The sequence below is a fragment of the Pinus tabuliformis genome, chromosome 6 (genome assembly GCF_031772625.1).
Source record: "Pinus tabuliformis cultivar Carrire ecotype Pingquan chromosome 6, CPIR1, whole genome shotgun sequence".
In the NCBI taxonomy this organism is placed as follows: Eukaryota; Viridiplantae; Streptophyta; class Pinopsida; order Pinales; family Pinaceae; genus Pinus; species Pinus tabuliformis.
In genome coordinates, this window is record NC_142292.1 from 1366078059 (window position 1) to 1366100201 (window position 22143).

A 22143-nucleotide genomic window follows, 5' to 3' on the forward strand; every position below is an offset into this window, starting at 1 on the left:
AGCTCCTAGGGGCATGAGGTACTCCTTGGAGCTATAGGGTTGGAAGATCCTTATCATTTTGACAATTTTGGTCTCTCCTATTCAAGTCTAGGACATGAAAAAGTACATACCCCAACATGCATCCTACCCATATGCAAGGCTTGTTTGGATTGCCACTCATATGACCAATGAGTGAGGAGACTCAGGTTGGAAGATATTTACCTATGGCAGACATGTATGGTAAATTTATCTCCCTAAGTCTGGGATGCATGATGTTCAACCACTTGATCACTAAGGATTAAGTTGGGTGACATAGGGTTGGAAGATATTTGTCATTTATGGAAAATCGTATCTCCCCTATTGTTGAAGATATAGGGTTGGGAGATCTTTACTTTAGTGGAAAATTAAATCTCCCTTATTATCTGGATGGAGTTTTTATTAGATGGTTGGACATGGGGTTGGAATATCTTTGTCATTTATGGTAAACCATGTTAGGATATTCCGACACATAGGAAATAGTTAAGTATAAGTTGGTCTAGTGTAAAGTTAGGTAAAGTGTGTCTCTTTACTATGTACATTTGTAGCTTACAATCCGACGGTCATGATATGTTCTAGACATGAAGTGATTTGACAGTTCATTCTCTCCTCGGTATTACCGAAACTTGATCTGTGGCTTAACACCTGATTGGTTCATGATCTCTATTTAAAGAGCATGGAGGATCATCTGTAGGGTGACTATTCATGAGAGAAGCTTATGTAAATTTTATTTATTTTATTAATAAATTGCTTGAAGTGGCCACGTTGGCTCATGCCGTGGACTGTTTCCCTCTTTGAGGGTTTTAACCATGTCAATAATACTGGTGTATTGACCTGTGATATGTTTGTGAGTGGTGTCCTTTGGTGTTCTATCTCAGGAACTTACCCTATAAATTCCTACATGGTATTAGAGCTATTTGAGGGTCGCATTTGTTAGGGATCCAAATCCAAAGCCTGTAGAACTGCATCTGATTGACATTTCCTAGATCTACTCTTTCTGTCTGCTTTCAGGCCAAGAGGATTGCTCTATTGTGTTAGGAGCATCTGTTTGAGTGAGCAACCCTTTTGTTTCATGCGAAAAGGTTTCCAATAGCCCTAACTATGTCATTTTGAAGATCTGGAGGTACACAATCTCTATTTGTAGTTTTAATTATTCATCTCTCTATTTATTTCAGTTTATTTAGGTCTCTATTTTTTTTAGCTGATCTATACCTTTCATTTCTGCGTATTCTCTTTGCCCCACGACTCTGTGTGATTTGGGCAAATCAGAAACATAAAGGAAGGATTTTTTTTCATGCATATGGTCTTTTCCACCACACCTTAGTGTGATCTCAGAAAATCAAAAACATTGAGGAAAATTTTATTTTCGGACGAAAGCTAACTTCAAGGCATAAGGTTTTTTTTATTTGCATGTTTGTGTTGGGTTGTCTGGTATTTTGTTTTGTAGGGAAAAAAGAGCTTTTTCAAGTAAGCACACAGCCCAAAGCTTTAGTGACTAAAAAAAAACCTTCCTCTTTTCCAAAAATTACTAGCCTTTTAAACTAGCTCACTTGGTCCAAAGTTACTTTATGAGAATAGAGGTCTTGGGTTCAAGTATTTCCTTTTGTTGAGTTACTTTTTCAAAAATCACATGTAACTTATGTTTTAAAGTTACTTTATGTAAAAGTGTTCTCACCCATTATAAAAAATGAGTCACTTACAATTCTAAAGTCTCTTTATCTCTTATTTAAGTTACAATTTAATTGGTAGCTTATAAAGTACCATTATAAAAGAGACTTTCACTTATTTTTAAAATTGAGTCACATAAAATCTTTCTAAAGTGAGCTAATTAGATTAAGTTTGGAATGGTGGGGTGGGGATGGATTTTTTTTAAATATAACATTATCATTCACTTCCGCACATTCATGCACTTCGTCGGCATATTCAATAACGTTTCTTCAAAAAGCCATAACTTCTTCATCCGAAAGCCATTTTTAGAGCCATTTTTTTTAATCGGCCTAGTTTTTCAAGATCTTTCCATTGGAACACTTAGTTTCACCATCTACAACTTTAGTTTATGTTAAAATGGAAAGTCCATGCCAAGTTATTCTTGACAACACCAACTACTTCCAATGGTGGTCCTACATTGTGGATTTACTTAGAGGTAAAGGTCTTTACCGAATAGCCTTAGGCCAAGAAACTAAACCTAAAGATGAAGATAAGACAACCAAATGGGAAAATATGCAAGATCAAGCATGTGGGTTGACAGGGATGTATATTTCTCCAGGCCTTAGATTCCACATCACAGAACATGATACCCCTAATGAAGCAATGAAACAAGTCACCAAAGTTTTTGGAATTAAAAATGAAATTAGAGCCCATCAACTTGGAAATAAGTTGTTTACCTTGAACCTCACTAATTTTTCTTCCATTAAATATTTTTTGTCCAAGTTCAAGACCCTTAGAAATCTCTTGGAAGGTGTTAAGGTTAAGAAAGAATATGGTAGCCTTATCTATTCCATTCTTACTAAGTTGGGACAAACCTACTCTGTGTTTGTTTCCACCTTCCATTCTACTAGAGAAGCCTCTATTTCTCAAGGACAAGACTACAAGTCCCTCTCTTTTGATGCCTTTTGTGATTCTTTAATAAGAGAACAAGAAAAACTCTTACATCTTGGTCTTCTTAATCTTGGAAACTATTCTACGAAAGACTTAGCCACCCAACAACAACCAAATTCAAGGAATCCTAAGAAGCAATATCCTAAAGGGAATGGTCCTAAACCAAACAAGGGTCCTAAGAAATTTGAGTCTCAAAATGAAAAATCAATTCAACAAGATGATAAGGCAAATAAAAACAGAGGGGAGAAGACTGATAGACATCGCAACTTTTGTAATCGAGATGGTGACTTGGAATCTAAATTCTTTAAGAAGATGGAAGCCTTGGAAGAAGTAATGAAGAAGCATAACATCCATTTGGAGCAATCTTCAACTTCAACTTCATCTTCAGGAATTACACTTTCTACATGTGGTTGTCAGGCATCTTGGTCTAGTTATGCACTAAATGTATCTTCTTCTTCTCATTCTCATGAGTGGCTCATTGATTCTGGAGCTTCTGATCACATGGACAAGAACGAAGCCTTGTTTTCTTCTTTAAATGATTGTAATAGTAACAATATATATGTTAGTGATGATAGATCTCTTATTATTGTAGGGACTGGAACTGCTCATCTAGACAATGGTCAATTTAATGATGTATTATGTGTTCCAACCTTATCCTACAACCTTCTATCTATATATAAGATAACTCATTCAGGTGACTGTAAAATCATTGAATTTTCACCTCACGATGTTGTAATTAAGGACCTTAGAGATACTAGAAAGATTTTAGCTACTAGAATTGCTGATGATTTTACAAGGTTGTATAAGTTTAACAAATTTTGGTCATCAACTCTTCCCTCAGTATTTGTTGCTCATAATTATGAAGTGAGCCAACTTTGGCATGAGCGATTTGGTCACTTGAACTATCGCTCCATTCAAAACCTATGTAAAGAAAATATGGTGACAGGTCTTCCTATGGTATCTTACGGAGATGGTGTTTGTTCCAGATGTGTACTTAGAAAAAATCATCAGGATAGTTTTGAAAAACATGCCTTTCGGCATGCCTCAGCCCCTTTACAGCTTGTGCATAGTGATTTATTTTGTCCACTTCCATTTGTTTCATTCTATGGCTACAACTATTTCTTAACTTTCATTGATGATTTCTCTAGATGCACTAGGGTATACTTCTTAAAACTCAAGAGTGAAGTATTTAGCTTCCTCTCTGCCTTTAAGCTCTTTGTTGAAAAAGAATGCGAACATCAAATTCTTAAGCTAAGATCTGATAATGAAGGAGAATATGTTAACAAAAAATTCATCAATTTTTGCACTATGCATGGGATTCAAATGCAACAAACTGTTCCATATACTCCACAACAAAATGTTGTAGCTGAAAGTAAGAATCACATCTTAAAGGAAATGACTAATTGTATGCTTCAATCTAAATGACTTAGTATTAGTTTTTGGGCAGAAGCAATTAACTGTGAAAATTACATAGTAAATCGCACTCCTACTAAGGTTTTAAAGAATATCACTCTAGAAGAAGCATGGAGCTCGATTAAACCAGATGTAAGTCTCTTTGATGTTTTTGTAAGTGAAGGATGGGCCCATATTCCAGATGAGAAACATAAAGCCTTAGAACCTAAGAGTGAAAAAATTATTTTTGTTGGATATTCTCAAGATGTCAAAGGATATAGACTTATTCTACTTAAGTCCAAAAATGTTATCATTAGAAGAGATGTAAAGTTTTCTGAAAATATATCGGCCTATGATCTTAGTTTGGTGGATGTGCCACCTCTCTCTATCCCTTCTAATTTTAAAAATATTTCTTCTTCAGATGATGACACCGAGGATGACAATCCTCCCCACCTTCTCAGGATACTCCTTTAACTCCTCATCTTCCTAAATGGGTCTATGCTTGTTGCAGATCCATTTGGGCATATCACTCCCATCATCTAGTTCAATGTTTTAAGGCTCATCAAACCCTAATTTTGGTTGCTATATGCCCTAAACAAGTCAACCTTTTGAATTATTCCTTCCTAGACAATCTCATGACTTGAAGACATCTTGAAATGATCTCTAATGGGACCAGTGTAGGTTGCCCCATGTGAGGGTGCGCTGTAGAGAAGTTGAGTCCATGCTAGGGTGCTCTGCAAAGCACGTAGGTCCTATTTCACCTGCGCTGGGTGAGATTGAGCAAAATTCACATAGGGTTTGATGAATATTGTTATCTCTTGGATTCTTCTAGAAGTTTCCCTCACTTATCAACTCATATGAGCTCAAAAATGGTTGAGGAATGAGTTAAGATGCATCCTATCCTCTCATCCCTTCCTCCATGGAACTAATTCTAAGTATGGAAGGCAATTCAATACCCCCATTTATGACATAACCTCCTCCATATTCCTATAAATTGAGCACTCATGTAAGTGATCAAGGGGCTGGACTATGTTGAATTGTAAAGAGATAATGTTGCTATGAGAATTGAATTTGAGACAAGTATTGTTATGCTACAAGTTTGTCATGCTTTTGATGTGATGTGGATGGGATCAAAGCTGGAGGAGTGACTTCCAATCAGACTTGATGGTTGTAATTCCTTCTTCTATTCAATAAATTATTTGAACCTTTTTCCATATTCTTATCTTGTTATATGATGCTTATATGTGTGAATGTATCTGATTCCATTACTTGTAATCAATAGATCTTTGGATTTTATTGGATCTTTGTCTTATGTTGATGTTTACACGTACTTCTCAAGCGTGTTAAGTATGGGAAGGAGTAATGGGACTGATACAAAGGAGACAAGAGGAAAGCGGAACTACAAGTAGGTCTTCTCATTCTCTTTGTCTTATCTATTTCTTATAGGAAAAGGATAAAGTTCTTTAAATTGTTGTTCTAGATATGCCTAATTATCTATGGAATTAGTATCTATTCGTAGATACCAAATTCTCCAAAACAGTGCTACTCGAGATGCAAGAGGTGCTTTTGCAGGTGATCCTATAGACCAACGACGTACATGTTCTCAGTTCGATAGAGCCTCTTCTTTATTGGTTCAAGCTTCAACTACTGACACCTTTGCAGAAGCTTCAGACCATCCAGATTGGGAAGCAGCTATGAATGAAGAATATCATTCATTATTGGCAAATGATACATGGGATCTTGTTCCTCTTCCAAAAGGATGAAAACTCGTTAGATGAAAATGGGTTTACAGAACCAATTTTGGACCAAATGGAAAAATTGATAAACATAAAGCTCATCTTGTTGCTAAGGTTTTTTCACAAGTTGAAGACATTAACCATACTGAAACATTCTCCCCTATTGCCAAAATGAACTCTATCCAGCTTGTTCTTTCCCTTACTGCCTCTTTCAAATGGGAAGTCCATCAGATGGAGGATAAATCTTCCTTCTTGCATGGGGACTTACATGAAGAAATCTATATGGAACAACCTCCTGGATTTATAAAAATAGACTCCAGCCTTGTATGTCAGCTTAAGAAATCCCTTTATGGTATCAAGCAAGCCCCTCGGGCTTGGTATGCCAAAATGGATAGCTTTCTTTTAGATACTGGCTTTTCTAGGTGTCATTCTGACAATACTGGCTACACCAAGAAAGTGGGTAAGTATCTTATCATTCTTGTTCTTTATGTTGATGATCTTATCCTTACTAGTAGTGATCCCAACCTTATAATCCATGTGAAGTCCAACCCTAAAAAGAAGTTCGAAATGACAGACTTAGGACACTTGCATTATTTTCTTGGTCTTCAAGTTTTGCAAACTAAGGAAGGTATTTCCCTTTCCTAGTCCAAGTATGCTTGTGATCTTGTACGACACTTTCACATGGAAGACTGTAAGCCATCCCCTTCTCCCTTTTATTATGGAGCCAAACTTTCAGTCTCTTGTACCTCCCCTGAAGTTGATGCTACCTTATACTGTCACCTTGTAGGAAAACTTTTCTATCTGACCAATACCCATCCTAACCTTTCCTTTGTTGTTGGCCTTATTGCTTGGTTTCTGCAAAACTGACATGAAATTCATTAGAAAGAAGCTAAAAGAATACTTCATTATGTTCAAGGTACAGTTCAGTTTGGGATTCATTACAGTGAAGAAGCATCTCCTCTATTGGTTAGTTTCATTGATTTCGATTGGGTTGGTGACCCTGATGATCAAAAGTCTATTGTAGATTATGTCTTCTCTCTTAGTTCTGGACCTATTACATGGCCTTGTAAGAAACAAAGCACTTGGAATTTCACGTTCTTCAGTAGAAGCAGAGTATTGTGGCACTATAGAAGCTAGTAAGGAAGCCCTGTGGCTTCGTCAGGTCCTGTTAGAGTTTGGCTTTCAACAACAGCATCCAATTACACTTTGGTGTGATAATCAAAGTGCCATTCAACTATACAATATCTAGTCCAACATCAACGCATCAAGCACATTGAACTATACATGCACTTCATCAGAAAGCTCATTCATGCTCATGTTCTTGAAGTGAAATATTGTTCAACCGATGGTCAAGTTGTAGACATCTTTACAAAGGCTCTCAAAGAGACGAAGTTTACTAAACTTCAATTCATGGTTGGAGTTCAGGAAGTTGTCACTAAGGGGGGATAGGCTTTAATGCCTCCTTCGTTCTCCTATTGTGTTATATTTGTACATCCTTCAATCCTATCCCAAATTTTTCTTAAGGGGGGATGTTAGGATATTTCGACACATAGGAAATAGTTAAGTATAACTTGGTCTATTGTAGAGTTAGGTAAAGTGTGTTTCTTTACTATGTACATTTGTAACTTACAATCTTGATCCAGGTGGATATTAGTGGCCACCTGCCAAGTCCACCTAGACCCCCACCATTGTCTTTCTCAGCATTTTCAGTTTCCTTAATTGCAGCACAACTTACTATTTTTAGCAGTTTTTCGGGTCCTGAACTTCCGGAGCCGTTTTGAGGCCCTAAACGACGTTTTTTGGGGAATCCAGGGGCAACATGGGTCCGATGTTGACCGTTCCAACAATGATAGTGCTCGGATAGATCTTTCTAATGAGCTATTGTACGTGTCAAACGGAGATCATATGCCAAAGTTACGACCCTGGGAAGTTGATGTACCAATTTACCCCCAAACGGGGCCCACAGTTTGGCATTTCATCTCCTAGGGTTAGGTTTTGGAATGTTAAGGGTTTTCCATTGTTTCTCAACAATAAATAGGCCTTCGAGCCTCATTGTAACACAGTTCAGAGGCATGTAGCCATCACATCTCTTCTCAGAGATAAGCTACCATCGCCCTAGCTGGTTTATTTCCATTTCTGGTTGTAAGCATATTTCAGTATTTTCCATTAATGAAATGAAGTATTATTTCTGCTGCATCTTTGTGTATATGGTTATCTCTGTGATTTGTTGTGTTCCTGTTTAAATCTGGATCAAATCTGATGGTCAAGATATGTTCTATACATGAAGTGATCTGATGATTCATTCTCTCCTTGGTTTTACCGACACTTGATCCGTGGCTTAACACCCAATTGGTCCATGATCTCCATTTGAAGAGCATGAAGGGTCATTTGTAGGGTGCTCGTTCATGAGAGAAGCTTATGTAAATTTTATTTCTTTTATTAATAGATTGCCTGAAGTGGTTGTGTTGGCTCAGGCCGTGGACTATTTCCCTCTTTGAGGGTTTTAACCACATCAAGAATATTGGTGTATTGACCTGTGACCTATTTGTGGGAGGTGTCCTTTGGTGTTCTATCTAAGGAACTTACCCTGTAAATTCTTACATGGTATCAGAGCTATTTGAGGGCTGCATCCATTGGTTATCCAAATCTGAAGCCGATAGAATTGTATCCGACTGTCATTTCCTAGATGTACTGTTTCTGACTGCTTTCAGATCGAGAGGACTACTCTATTGTGTTAGGAGCATCTGTTTGAGTGAGGAACCTCTTTTGTTTCATGTGAAAAGGTTTACAGTAGCCCTAGCTACTTCATTTTTAAGATCTGGAGGTATATAATCTTTATTTGCAGTTTTAATTATTCATCTCTTTGTTTATTTCGGTCTCTATTTTTTACTACCAGATCTATACCTTTCATTTCTGCGTATGCTCTTTGCCCTGTGACTCTGTGCGATTTGGGCAAATCAGAAACATAAAGGAAGGAATTTTTTCATGCGTATGCTCTTTTCCGCTGCGCCTTAGTGTGATCTCAAAAAATCAGAAACACTAAGGAAAATATTTAGTTTCCAACGAAATCTAACTTCAAGGCATAAGGTGTTTTTTTGTTTTTGTTTTTTACCTGTCTATGCTGGGTTGTGTGGTTTCTTGTTTTGTAGGAGAAAAAAGACTTTTTTCAACTGAGCATGCACCCCAAAGCTTCAGTGACTTAAAAAAAAAAAAAACCCTTCTTCTTTTCCAAAAATTACTAACCTTTTAAACTAGCTCACTTGGTCCAAAGTTACTTTATGAGAATAAAGGTCTTGGGTTCAATTCTTTCTTTTTTTTGAGTTACCTTTTCAAAAAGCACATGTAACTTATGTTTTTAAGTTACTTTATGTAAAAGTGTTCTCGCCCATTACTAAAAGTGAGTCACTTATAATTCTAAAGTCTCTTTATCTTTTATTTAAGTTACAATTTAGTGAGTAGCTCATAAAAGACCATTGTAAAAGTAACTTTCACTTATTTATAAAAATGGGTCACATAAATATTTCTAAAGTGAGCTAATTAGATTAAGTTTGTAATGGGGAGGGGGTTGTGGTGGGGGATTTTTTTTTAAATATAACATTATCATTCACTTCCACACATTCACGCACTTCGTTGGCATCTTCAACAACATTTCTTCAAAAAGCCATAACTTCTTCATCTGGAAGCCATTCTCAGAGCCTTTATTTTTTAATCGGCCTAATTTTTCGAGATCCTTCCACTAGAACACTTATTTTTAGCATTTACAACTTCGATTTCTGTTAAAATGGAAAGTCCATTCCAAGTTACTCTTGACAAGACCATCTACTTCCAATAGTGGTCCTACATTGTGGATTTACTTAGAACTAAAGGTCTTTACCAAATAGCCTTGGGCCAAGAAACTAAAACTAAAGATGAAGATAAGGTAGCCAAATGGGGAAATAGGAAAGATCAAGCATGTGGGTTGATAGGGATGTCTATTTCTCCAAACCTTAGATTCCACATCGTAGAACTTGATACCCCTAATGAAGCAATGAAACAACTCACTAAAGTTTTTGGAATTAAAAGTGAAATTAGAGCCCATCAACTTGAAAATGAGCAGCTTACGTTGGATCCCATTAAATTTTCTTCTATTAAAGATTTTTTGTCCAAGTTCAAGACCCTTAGAATTCTCTTGGAAGGTTTTAAGGTTAAGAAAGAAGATGGTAGCCTTATCTATTCCAATCTTACTAAGTTGGGACCAACTTACTCTGTGTTTGTTTCCACTTTCCATTCTATTAGAGAAACCTTTATTTCTCAAGGACAAGACTACAAGTCCCCCTCTTTTGATGCCTTTTATGATTCTTTAATAAGAGAACAAGAAAAAATCTTACATCTTCGTCTTCTTAATCTTGGAAACTCTTCTACGAAAGCCTTAGCCACCCAACAATAACCAAATTTAAAGAATCGTACGAAACATTATCCTAAAAGGAATGGTCTTAAACCAAACAAGGGTCCTAAGCAATTTGTGTCTCAAAATTAAAAATCAATTCAACCAAATGATAAGGCAAATAAAAACAAAGGGAAGAAGACTGATAGACATTGCAACTTTTGTAATCAAGATGGCCACTTAGAATCTAAATGCTTTAAGAAGATGGAAGGCTTGGAAGCAGCAATGAAGAAGCATAACATCCATTTGGAGCACTCTTTAACTTCAACTTCATCTTCAAGAATTACACTTTCTACATATTGTTGTCAAGCATCTTGGTCTGGTTATGCACTAAATGTATCTTCTTCTTCTCATTCTCATGAGTGGCTCAATGATTCTGGAGCTTCTTATCACATGGCCAAAAACAAAGCCATGTTTTCTTCTTTAAATGATTGTAACAGTAAAAATATATGTTGGTGATGATAGATCTCTTAGTGTTGTAGGGACTAGAACTGTTCATCTCGACAATGGTCAATTTAATGATGTATTATGTGTTCCAAGCTTATCATGCAACCTTCTATCTATATATCAGATAACTCATTCAGGTGACGGTAAAATCGTTGAATTTTCACCTCATGATGTTGTAATTAAGGACCTAAGAGATCCTAGACAGATTTTAGCTACTAGAATTTTTGATGATTCTACAAGGTTGTATAAGTTTAACAAATTTGGGTCATCAACTCTTCCCTCGGTATTTTTTGCTCATAATGGTGAAGTGAGAAAACTTTGGCATGAGCGATTTGGTCACTTAAAAACTATCGCTCCTTTCAAAATCTATGTAAATAAAATATGGTGACAAGTCTTCCTATGGTACCTTGCAGAGATGGTGTTTGTTACGGATGTGTACTTGGAAAACGTCATCGGGATAGTTTTGAAAAACATGCCTCTTCACACGCCTCAGCCCCTTTACAGTTTGTGCATAGTGATTTATGTGGTCCACTTCCAGTTGTTTCATTCTCTGGCTACAACTATTTCTTAACTTACATTCATGATTTCTCCAGACGCACTTGGGTATACTTCTTAAAAATAAAGAGTGAAGTATTTAACATGTTCTTGGCCTTTGTTGAGAAATAATCTGGACATCAAATTCTTAAGCTAAGATCTGATAATGGAGGATAATATGTTAACAACAAATTCATAAAAATTTTCACTGAGCATGGAATTCAAATGCAACATATTATTCCATATACTTCACAACAAAATGGAGTAGCTGAAAGGAAGAATTGCACCTTAAAGGAAATGTCTAATTGTATGCTTCAATCTAAAGGACTTAGTCTTAGTTTTTGGGCAGAAGTAATCAACTTTGAAAATTACATAGTAAATCAAACTCCTACTAAGTTTTTAAATAATATCAATCCAGAAGAAGCATGGAGCTCAATTAAACTAGATGTAAGTCACTTTCGTGTTTTTGGAAGTGAAGCATGGGCTCATATTCCAGATGAGAAACATAAAGCCTTAGAACCTAAGAGTGAAAAATATATTTTTGTTGGATATTCTGAAGATTTCAAAGGATATAGACTTATTCCAATTAAGTCCAAAAAAGTTATCATTAGAAGAGATGTAAATTTTTTCTAAAAATATATTAGCCTATGAGCCTAGTTTGGCGGATGTGCCACCTCTCTCTATCCCTTTTACTTCTGAAAATATTTCTACTTCAGACGATGACATCGAGGATGAAAATCCTCCCCCACCTTCTCAGGATCCTCCTTTAGCTCCTCATATTCCTAAATGGGTCTGTGCTACTCGGGATGCAACAGGTTCTCTTGCAAGTGATCCTATAGATCAATGATGTACACGTTCTCAATTTGATAGAACCTCTTCTTTACTAGGTCAAGCTTCAACGAATTATGATCTTGACACCTTTGCAAAAGCTTCAGGCCATCCAGATTGGGACGCAACTATGAATGAAGAATATCATTCATTATTGGCAAATGATACATGGGATCTTGTTCCTCTTCCAAAGGGATGAAAACTTGTTAGATAAAAATGGGTTTATAGAACCAAGTTTGGAGCAGATGGAAAAATTGATAAACATAAAGCTCGTCTTGTTGCTAAGGGTTTTTCACAAGTTGAAGGCATTGACTATACTAAAACATTCTCTCCTGTTTCCAAAATGAACTCTATCTGCCTTTTTCTTTACCTTGCTGCCTCTTTCAAATGGGAAGTCCATCAGATGGATGATAAATCTTCCTTCTTGCATGGGAAATTGCATGATGAAATCTATATGGAACAACCTCGTAGCTTTATAAAAACAGACTCCAACCTTGTATGTCATCTTAAGAATTCCCTTTATGGTCTCAAGGAAGCCCCTCGGGCTTGGTATGCAAAAATGGATAACTTTCTTTTAGATATTGGCTTTTCTAGGTGTCATTCTGATAGTACTATCTACACCAAGAAAATGGGTAAGTCTCTTATCATTCTTTTCCTTTATTTTGATGATCTAATCCTTACTAGTAGTGATCCAAACCTTATAAATTCATTTTTCAACATATGAGCATAGATGAGATGAGATGATGCATTGATAACGATGAGATATGTACATCTAACATTAGACTTATGATGCAGTAATAATTACTCCCTACTTGAGAGGGAGTGTTGAAAAATGGCAGTTGGGGGAGAAATTCACTCCTTGAAGAAGCCTATAAAATCCTATGGAGACCCCTCTTGCACTTGGAAAAATCAAAATTTCACATAGAAAGATATTATTTTAATGTTGGTCCAAGTCAAATTAAAAGGAATAAGTCAGATTAGAGAGAGAAATTTAAGCACCAAGATCACATATAAATAGACCTAACTTGACATCACTTGGAGGCATCACATCACAATCACATCTTCTTAATTTTGTTAAATCTCCTTTGAAAATTGTAGGTCCAAATTCACATGCGTGAAAGGAAGAGAAGTAGTTTTACTTTGGCTCTGTTGACTTCATTTTTTGGCCTCCTTTGACCGATGTTGACTTGGGGTGACTTTTACTCAGTTTAAATGGAATCTGATATGTTTTGGAAGGTCGATTTGACTGAGATATTGACCAAAGTTTTCTATGCACTTTGACAATCTTTGAATGAGAATTTGAATCTAGGGCTGACCATAGATTGACTATTGACTTTGACCAAATGGCTAGAGGAATTTTAGATTTGTTTTGACTAGGTTTGATTGAGGAGAAGAGGTCAAGTTCTTTGACTAGTTGACCAAGTTGTTCTGAGCACTTTGGGTGATTGACTTTGACGGGTTAGGGTTGTTGTTGACTGCTATTGACTCGAATTTGATAGGGCTGAAAATTGCAGAACTGGCACTTTGAACAAATTTGACTTTTTATCTCATATTTGATTGGATATTGGATTTTTGACTTGGATAGTCAAGGCTTTGACATTTGACTTCTTTATGAATGTATTTGGACTATATATCCCTGTTGAACATTTGATGAACATCTAATAGAAGAAGAATCTGGTTGGGTTTTTCCCATTGTGGGTTTTTTTCCCTAGTCTTTGACCTAAACCTCTATGTCTCATTGATCTTGGCTGCCATCTATTGTGCATATATTTTACTATTCTATTTATAATTACTTACTATTATTGGGTGATTGAAAACAAATTGGAAAAGTGATTTCTACTGAAAGAACAAATTGTTAAGTGATTGTTACAACATATAACATTGTGAAAATTTAACACCATCCACATGATGAGGTGGATTGGTGCCACCTCCACTCAAAGGCTCGCGAGATTCATTTATCCGTGTAATGAGGGGTTAACTTCCTAATCTGTGGCATCATCGGTACTCTAAACACCAAAGACCATGAGAATAATTATTTGGTTGGTGTTATTTTCCAGAGCTTTGTTACCAACTAATTTCCTTTATTCATTATGGTGAATTCTTCTATTCCCCTAGAAATTTGTTATGTTTGTTGGTTACTTTTATCATTTTTTAATCTCCCCTATCTCTAGCTTTCTCACTTTGGCCAATCCCCAACCCTGAAAATTCTCGTAGATGCTATGAACTCAAAATAAGCTCCCTTGATGTATCCCTTCTAGTCTATATAATTTCTGGCGGCTTAGTGCCCACTGACATCTCTTGCACTCCCTTTGACAACCCTATCTTATCTTATTCGTATTCCTCAAGCCTAGTCTACTCTATTGACTAATGCCCCCCTTCCACATCTACAATGATGTTGACTAGGATAGGAAACCCTCATTATGTTGGAAGCACTAGGGCTTGTAACGAATTCATTCACCAAATCGAGGCCCTCCAAAGGGGGAACATGGATATCAAATGGGAACTTCATCATTTGACAACTCTAATATTTCTCACAAAGGAAATTTAGTATGTGAAGGTCAAGATATATCATCAAAATGATGAGCTTTATGCACCTTGGCAACATATAGAGGACCTACAACAAATTCCTCAAGCACCAGTGGACCAAAATATCACCATCACTGCTTCAAGCCCTCCCAAAGGAATTATGCAATTAGATCTAAACAAGACTCGAGATAAGGCTTTCCTTCTCGTTTATTAATGGCATCCTTTTGTAAATGCACCCTTTTACTAGAACAATTTTGTAAGATCTATACATGTCGATTTGCTATTGTAGTGTGTTTCCATTATAGTATTTTTGGTACCTTAGAGAGTGTCTCCTTGGAGGATCCTTTGAAATAAGATTCAATGTACTGAATCTCTCATGTATTTGTTGCTATTGGGCACAAATTTTATACAATTTCTACTCATTTATGTTTAAAAAAAATATTATGTAAATCATGAGATTCAAGATTCATGGTTCAAATCTCCATGGGCAAAGGCAACATAATAATATATTAGTGAGACTATATATATATATAAACAAGAAAATAACAACAACATTATGTGTTTTATAATGAATCAAGAATCTAGAAAAAAACCCAAAATAATTTAAAAAAAAAAACAATAAATTAAATATAAATATAAAATCACAAAAAAAAATCAATTATATATATTCTTTTTAAATTTTAAAGGATTAAAAAATTAAAATTGAATATAAATTAATTTCTAAAATATTAATTATAAATAATTTTTAATAATTTAAAAGAATAATAAATTAAAAGAAGATATGAATTTTTTAAGAAAAAAATTAATCGTAAAGTCATTCACAATTATGAAATGAGAATTTTGATAATTAATAGCTAATTATAACTGAGTGTTTTATTATTCTCTTTAATTGATAATGTATTGAAATTAGCTCTAAGGGTTAGTTTAAGTGGTCTAGAGGGAGACATGAATTTCTTTGATATTGTTATTAGTTGTTGCTGATCATTGTTTGAATCACTTTGATTACCTTGGAGTGAGGCCCCATAATTAGGGTTGACAATTGGGTTTACCATCTACAAAATGTGGGGAAGTACTCTTTTTGTGCTTTCATTCCAAGTAAAAATTAGAAAAAAGAAAAACAAGATGTTGAAAGAAATGTTATTAAATATTTTATTGACATAATAATAATTAGAAAAATTCGAGTTGGGTTTGTAAAGTGGTTTTATATTTTTAATTTCCTCACCAATTCAAAGAACTAAAGAAAATAAATGCATGAATCAAATTTAAAAGATAGAAACAAGAAGTTCTCATTGATTTTAAAGATAAATGGGGAAAAATGTAGATATTGTAAACATGTTTAGAATTTAAAAAATAATTAAAAAAATAAATATTATAAATACATCTAGAGAACATGTGTTTCTTTTTAAAAGAGCATAGGTTCAAATATTTTTCGTAGAATTTTGGGAATGAAATTGATACATAATGATCTAAATACATTTAAATTCCATTTCTTATTACTTATTGATTTGACTTTGAGTGACTTCCCATTTTCCTTGGCAATATCCTTTTTCCTTTTTTCCCAACTTGGATAAAAAATGGGTTTTCTTCTCAATCCAACGAATCACCATTTTGTGAGTGATATTTGTTGTCTTTGTCACTTCTTCTATTTGTCTCATTAGCTCAATAATTTGGTTTTCTAGCCTTGTTTCATGAGAGTTCAATAGAGGATGTAGAATTCAAAAGGGTTTAATGGGCATGGGCCTCTTCTCTCTCTTATTTTGATGGATCCTATTTGATATGCATTTCTTCCTAACTATATTTTGCTTCCTCTAGTGAATCCTCTTTGAAATGCAATTCTTCCTGGATTTCTTTTGGGTTTCTTCTTTCTTGTATATAGTATAGTGTTCTATCTAAGCACTTTCCCACCATTTGGGCCTCCAACTATTTTTCAAAACTTTATTATTCTATAATTTCTTGGGGTAATTCTTGATTACATTCACTTTAACTAGATTAAAAGGAGACTAGGGATAAATGAAGAGACCAACACTAACCTAGAACTAGGGCCCATAATCACAAATAATATTCTTATCCTCAATATTATCAAATACAACAATAAGAGAACCCCAAGGCAGAGGGTAAATATTTAGATCATTGGAGAACAAAAAAAATTTAAATATGCAGGCCAAACCTTGATCTAAAAAGAATTTTGCATAGCCAAATACTTCCTCCTCCAACGGAACATTAAATGTAGGAGCTTTTTGAACTAGTGAAAGATCAAATCTGGATTTCAACATGGCATTGTAAGAAACCTTGGCTTGAGCTACCTGAGAGGAAGAATTTGTAGAACCACCTACCATTCCTTCAAGAGTAACTGAATTTTGTGCTAAATCATGAAAATTAACCATCGATCAGAGGGTTGTGAGATTTGCATAGTGGGAGTCTGCAGAGATTCCTATTGTAGGAGAGAGGATGACCAACTAGGGTGAAACCTTAACCGTTGCAGAAGTTTGCAGAGCTCGCTCCATTATATTAATGTTTCACTACATTAATATATACATTTTTTTTAATGATTATTTTTAAATGATAAAAAAATTTACCTAATAAAAGAATTAAATTAATCCCTTTTTAATATTTGATAAAGTCGAAGTTAAAATCTCTAAGGGTTAGCTCAATTGGTTGAGTCCCTTTCATTAAAAAGAACGTTTTCTATTGAGAGGTCATGGTTTCAATTCTCTCGATACTCTGAGGGTTAGCAACTGTGGTTGATATCACAAGAAGTGATCCCTTCAGGTGGATCTGTCTGCTACAAATATTCAGTGGATGTAGCGGTCATTGATCTCCAGAGTCAGTGAACCACAAAGAAAAAACATAAATCTAAAGTTAAAACAAAATTGCCTTAATAAAATAATATAACTCTATTAACATAAATAGATATATATTAGTTAAACATGTAATAGAGATCATATAAAAAAGCACACTTGGTCTTGGCTTCTAATAATGAATAAAAAAAACTATTCTAACTCTATTAACATAAATAAATATATATTAGTTAAACATGTAATAGAGATCATATTAAAAAGCATACTTGGTTTTGGTTTCTAACAATGAATAAAAAAAACTATTCTAAGAAAAAACATAATCTACAATAGTATTCCACAAACCAGGACATTTTTTGGTGGTCAAGAGGTTGTTTCAGTGCCTTGGAACTTGGTGAGATTTGAAACTTCATTAAAAAAATGTATGGGAAAGAAACTTAACATAGAAACTTGATCCTTAGAAATCCAGAAATCATATTTCCCACCTATTGATTTGGATGGGCACCCTATGACGATTTCGTCTCAAACCACTACACCTTTTGGTGGTCAAGAGCTAGGTTGTTTTAGTGCCTTGGAACTGGCTGATATTGGAAATCTTTCTAAAAATATATAGGAAAGAAATATAGAAGAAAATAGTGATCCTTAAAAAAAGCTAGAAATCAAATTTCTCTACCTATTGATCTCGATGGGTACCCTATGGCTTTTCAGTCACAAACCACTACACTTTTTGTTGGTCAAGAGACAAGCTGTTTTAGTGCCTTATAACTTATTGAGATTTGAAATTTCATTGAAATGTAGGGAAAATAAATTGAGAAAAATACCTTGATCCTTAAAAGGCTAGAAATCACATTTCTTTATTTATTGATCTAGATGGGTACACTATGATTTTTCACTCTCAAACCACTTCACTATTTTGGTGGTCAAGAGCAAGGTTGTTTTAGTGCCTTGGAAATTGTTGAGATTTGAACTTTCATTGAATTGCAGGGAAAATAAAATAAGAAAATTACCTTGATCCTTAAAAGAATAGATATCACATTTCTCTACCTATTGATCCGGACAACCTAGGAATTTTTAACCTCATTGCTGAAAGACTCCAAAGAAGACGTTCAAGTAATCTCTTCTAAATTAATAAATGATCATTAAAAGAAGTTCAATGAATTCAAACATGAAATATAAATGTACAATAGGATTTGAGGACCTTTTCTATCTGTGGGAGCTTGGGGAGGAAGTGAATGAGAGGCTCATTGTATTCCTAAAATGAATTGATGGAATCAATGATAACCATATTTATACCTGCACTCATCAGATCGATGGTTGAGACCCTGAGACCATCTGTCTCAAGAAGCTTCACAATCTTATACTAGCACCATGCTCCATGCATAGCTTCATGAACCAATATAAAGTTTACTCTGCTTCCTGTAATGTTGTTGCAATCCATTTCTTTCAATCTATTAGCTAAACATCCACTTCGCTATCTATATTTAAAAATCTTTTATGTTGTCGCTCATAAAACCACTTCACAACTTGTGAAAGGCATGTCCTATGAGACTTCTTAATGCAGTGACTGTTGTCCCCTTCCCGACCTTTTCACAATCCACCTCCTAGTTTTCGGCTTTCCCAGATGTTAGAGGAGTTCCTCTCCTAGAGCCCTAACCTCATTATTTGTTTCATATTGACCTTCTTCCATGGCCGGTGCAGATTCCCGTAAGAAACCACTGGAGGTTGGCGAGGCTGAAAGAGCCAGGTGTAGGAAACTAACCAGAAGGGTATCTGTGAACAAAAAACCACCGCTATGTTTGAAACCTATAGAGAAACCAAACTGCGTATGGTAATTCTAGAAGTCTGGCTCAGGACTTAGGGTTGATAGGGGAAAGAGAGACAATAAAGAGCGATTAACCTATAGAGAACCCCAAGTGAGATTTTGCAAACCCTGACACCATGTCTTTGGGCCTAGACTTATTGTTCCTTGTAAACTCAACTCTTGTGGAACTGAGGATAGGGTTATGGTTTTCGAGCCTCCAGATGACATCTCAATCATATGTGTGGTTTCACCCTCAAAAAGGGTTACTAGGGTGCTCACTTCCCAGGCTTCTAATCTATTTACGATCCGAGCATGGGTGATATCTAGGGTACTAGCCTAGATTTGCTAGTAAGCATCATCCTCAGGTTTAAAATCCACCTGTTCTTGATCGTTCATGAGGGTCTGAAGGTTGGTGTCTCACAGGTCAACTTCGACATGGATCGCTGAAACCCTAAATTTTCCAACACATCTTCCAACTATGGGGAGAACAAAGAATGCGTGGATAACAAATGTGAGGCCACTGACTTACGAGAAGAAAAACTATGACTGGGTGAAATCCATTATCTAAAGCTTTGCACTATTATACTTGACAGTCTAGAATCCTACAGAACCCGGTCTGAAGACCTAGGTCGACTTTCCTTCTCGTCCTTCTAGGTGTAGACTCCATCCCTCCTCACACCATTATACCCTATCAAAATAAATTTATTATTAATTTATCTTAATATTTATAAATTTGTAGTTTTGATTTAAAAAAAATAATAAATAAATTTCAAATTTATATAAATTATTAAAATAAAATAGATTAATATTTTAAATAAAGTAAATGAACTATTTAAATATATATCCATAGTATGAAAGAGGTTATAAATTTTAATATAAAAGATCAAAAATGTATTTTATATACTTATAATATTAAATAGGTCATTACTCTTTTTTTCTTTGTGAATTAACAATTTATATGGGGCCCTTTGTTTTTGGATAATTTTTCATTCATTTTTGATCGAAAAAGGGTTTCAGAAATGACCAACAAAAGTGGAAGATTAAATGGTCAAATAAGCAAGAAGCTGAGAGAAGAAAAGGGGAACAATAAGAAGAGGTTAAAGGCAGTTATTTTGGGACTTGGAGAATTTGTGAAAGATGGATTTATGTGTTGGATTTTGAAAAGATCAAAGAGATATGGACTAAAGCACTAGGTTTTGTCAAAATTGACCAGATCAAGCGAGATAGATCAAAATGGACTGAATCAAGGGAGTAAGATTTGGGGGAAATATATAAAAGCCACAAGGACTGAGTAGGAAGAGAGAGAGAGACGAAGATCGTGCTAAAATTCTATTAGACTAAATGATGAAGTATTGTGTATATTTTTAGAATGTAGATTGGTTCCACTATAACCTACTCATGTTATTTACTAAAAGATTGTGCACTCTTTCACATATCTGTGATGTAATGATCTTCTAATAAAAAATGGTGTTGTGGGGATAGTTTTGTGTGTTTGTGTATTGAATGGTTATGAATTATGTGCCTCTTTTAAAAATTTTAATATTATGTTCTAATGATTTCCCAATATTTATTTATGTAGAGGATTTTGTCTTAACTACATGAAAAGTTTTGAATATTTTCACAAATGTTATATACTTGTTAGAGTAATGAATGATCTGTTCGTTAATAGATCCTTGACTTCATCCTTCGATCCCCTTCCTCTTTGAATGTCTCAACATGCCTCGAGTGAGACATTTCTCCCTCGTGGAGGAATGAAAATGCCAACAATGTGCTATATTACAGTGGAAACCTTTGTTGGCAACCAGTGGTTGAACCCATGGTCTTCTAATCAAAATTTTATGCCAACAATTTCCATTACGTCAAAATATTAGATCGTTTCATGGCAATTTTCAAAAGCCTGTTGGCCTCAATCTTACTAGGCCAATAGGTACTTGCCCACATATGTAACATATTTCCAAAAAAATAATGATTTTCATACACTAATCAGAGACCATTTCCAAAATATTTACAACATAAAGAAGAAACCAATACTCATCAAGTATCATCAGAAGTTACCAGAACAAGGTGGTCTAGAGTTGAACCAGAGGATGGTGGGGTTTGAACTCATAATGCATGTGACCCCCCCATGTGTGTTGACCTAGTTTCCAGCCGATCCATGTGCTCATGGATGCACTGCCGTCCTCTCCAAAATCTAGCCATTCTTTCATGCATCTCCCACATATTACGATAGATATGGTTCATGAAATCAATGATATCACTATGGTCATCTTTTCTATCTAGATTGAGCTGGACCAACAAGTTATGCAATTGATGAAGGCTATTCAGTTTTTCCTCCATTGAGGAAGTGTTTCTCATTGAAGGTAAGGAGGAAAATGGAGGGTCCATTGTTTCACCTTGGCCCTGTTGTTGCTGCTACTATTGAAACTGAAGACCTCACATATCCATCCCATGGCATGCCCAACCTCTTTGAGGTTTCATGTTCATGTTTATGCCTAGAGCTTCTTGTCCTGAAAAAATCACCTTGCTAATACCCTGACTAGCCATGTTAAGTGGATAGGGGAAGGTCCCCAACCTGTAGAATTCTTCAACCGTCCATGACTTCCAACTCATTGAAAACTTCCTTTTCGGCCTTCCATTGTTTTCCACAAATTTAGACACAGCAAGCCGCAAAGCAATGATCCAGTCAGTGCTCTGAAAATAAATCCTCGAGGAGAAAAATCCCACCCACCTCTCTACATAGAACCAAGAAAATTTAGACATTGGAATGAACGCCAAGTTGAGCAGGATGCAAACACAAAAAAATAGACCGTTTATAAAATAAGAGGTTAATTTCCCCAATAGAATCAATATTCCACCTTCTTATACTTGTCAGCCACCCAAGGGAGGGGCTAAACACCTTCTATAATAACAAAATACCACTCCCATGCCCTAATTTCACCTAAGAAGGAAAACTGGTATGCCTTTCTTCAAACCAGTCCCCTATCACACCATGTCTAAGATTCCAAATACATATAATCACAAAAAAGGCCAACACAAATGAATGTACGT

At 35.3% G+C, this 22143-nt stretch overlaps 1 pseudogene; it reads right to left on the reverse strand.

Annotated features, from left to right (window-relative positions):
* Positions 1-18732, reverse strand: part of LOC149263707 (putative methylesterase 11, chloroplastic) — a 69115-nt pseudogene extending 50383 nt beyond the window's left edge.
* Positions 18733-22143: the final 3411 nt, after the last annotated feature.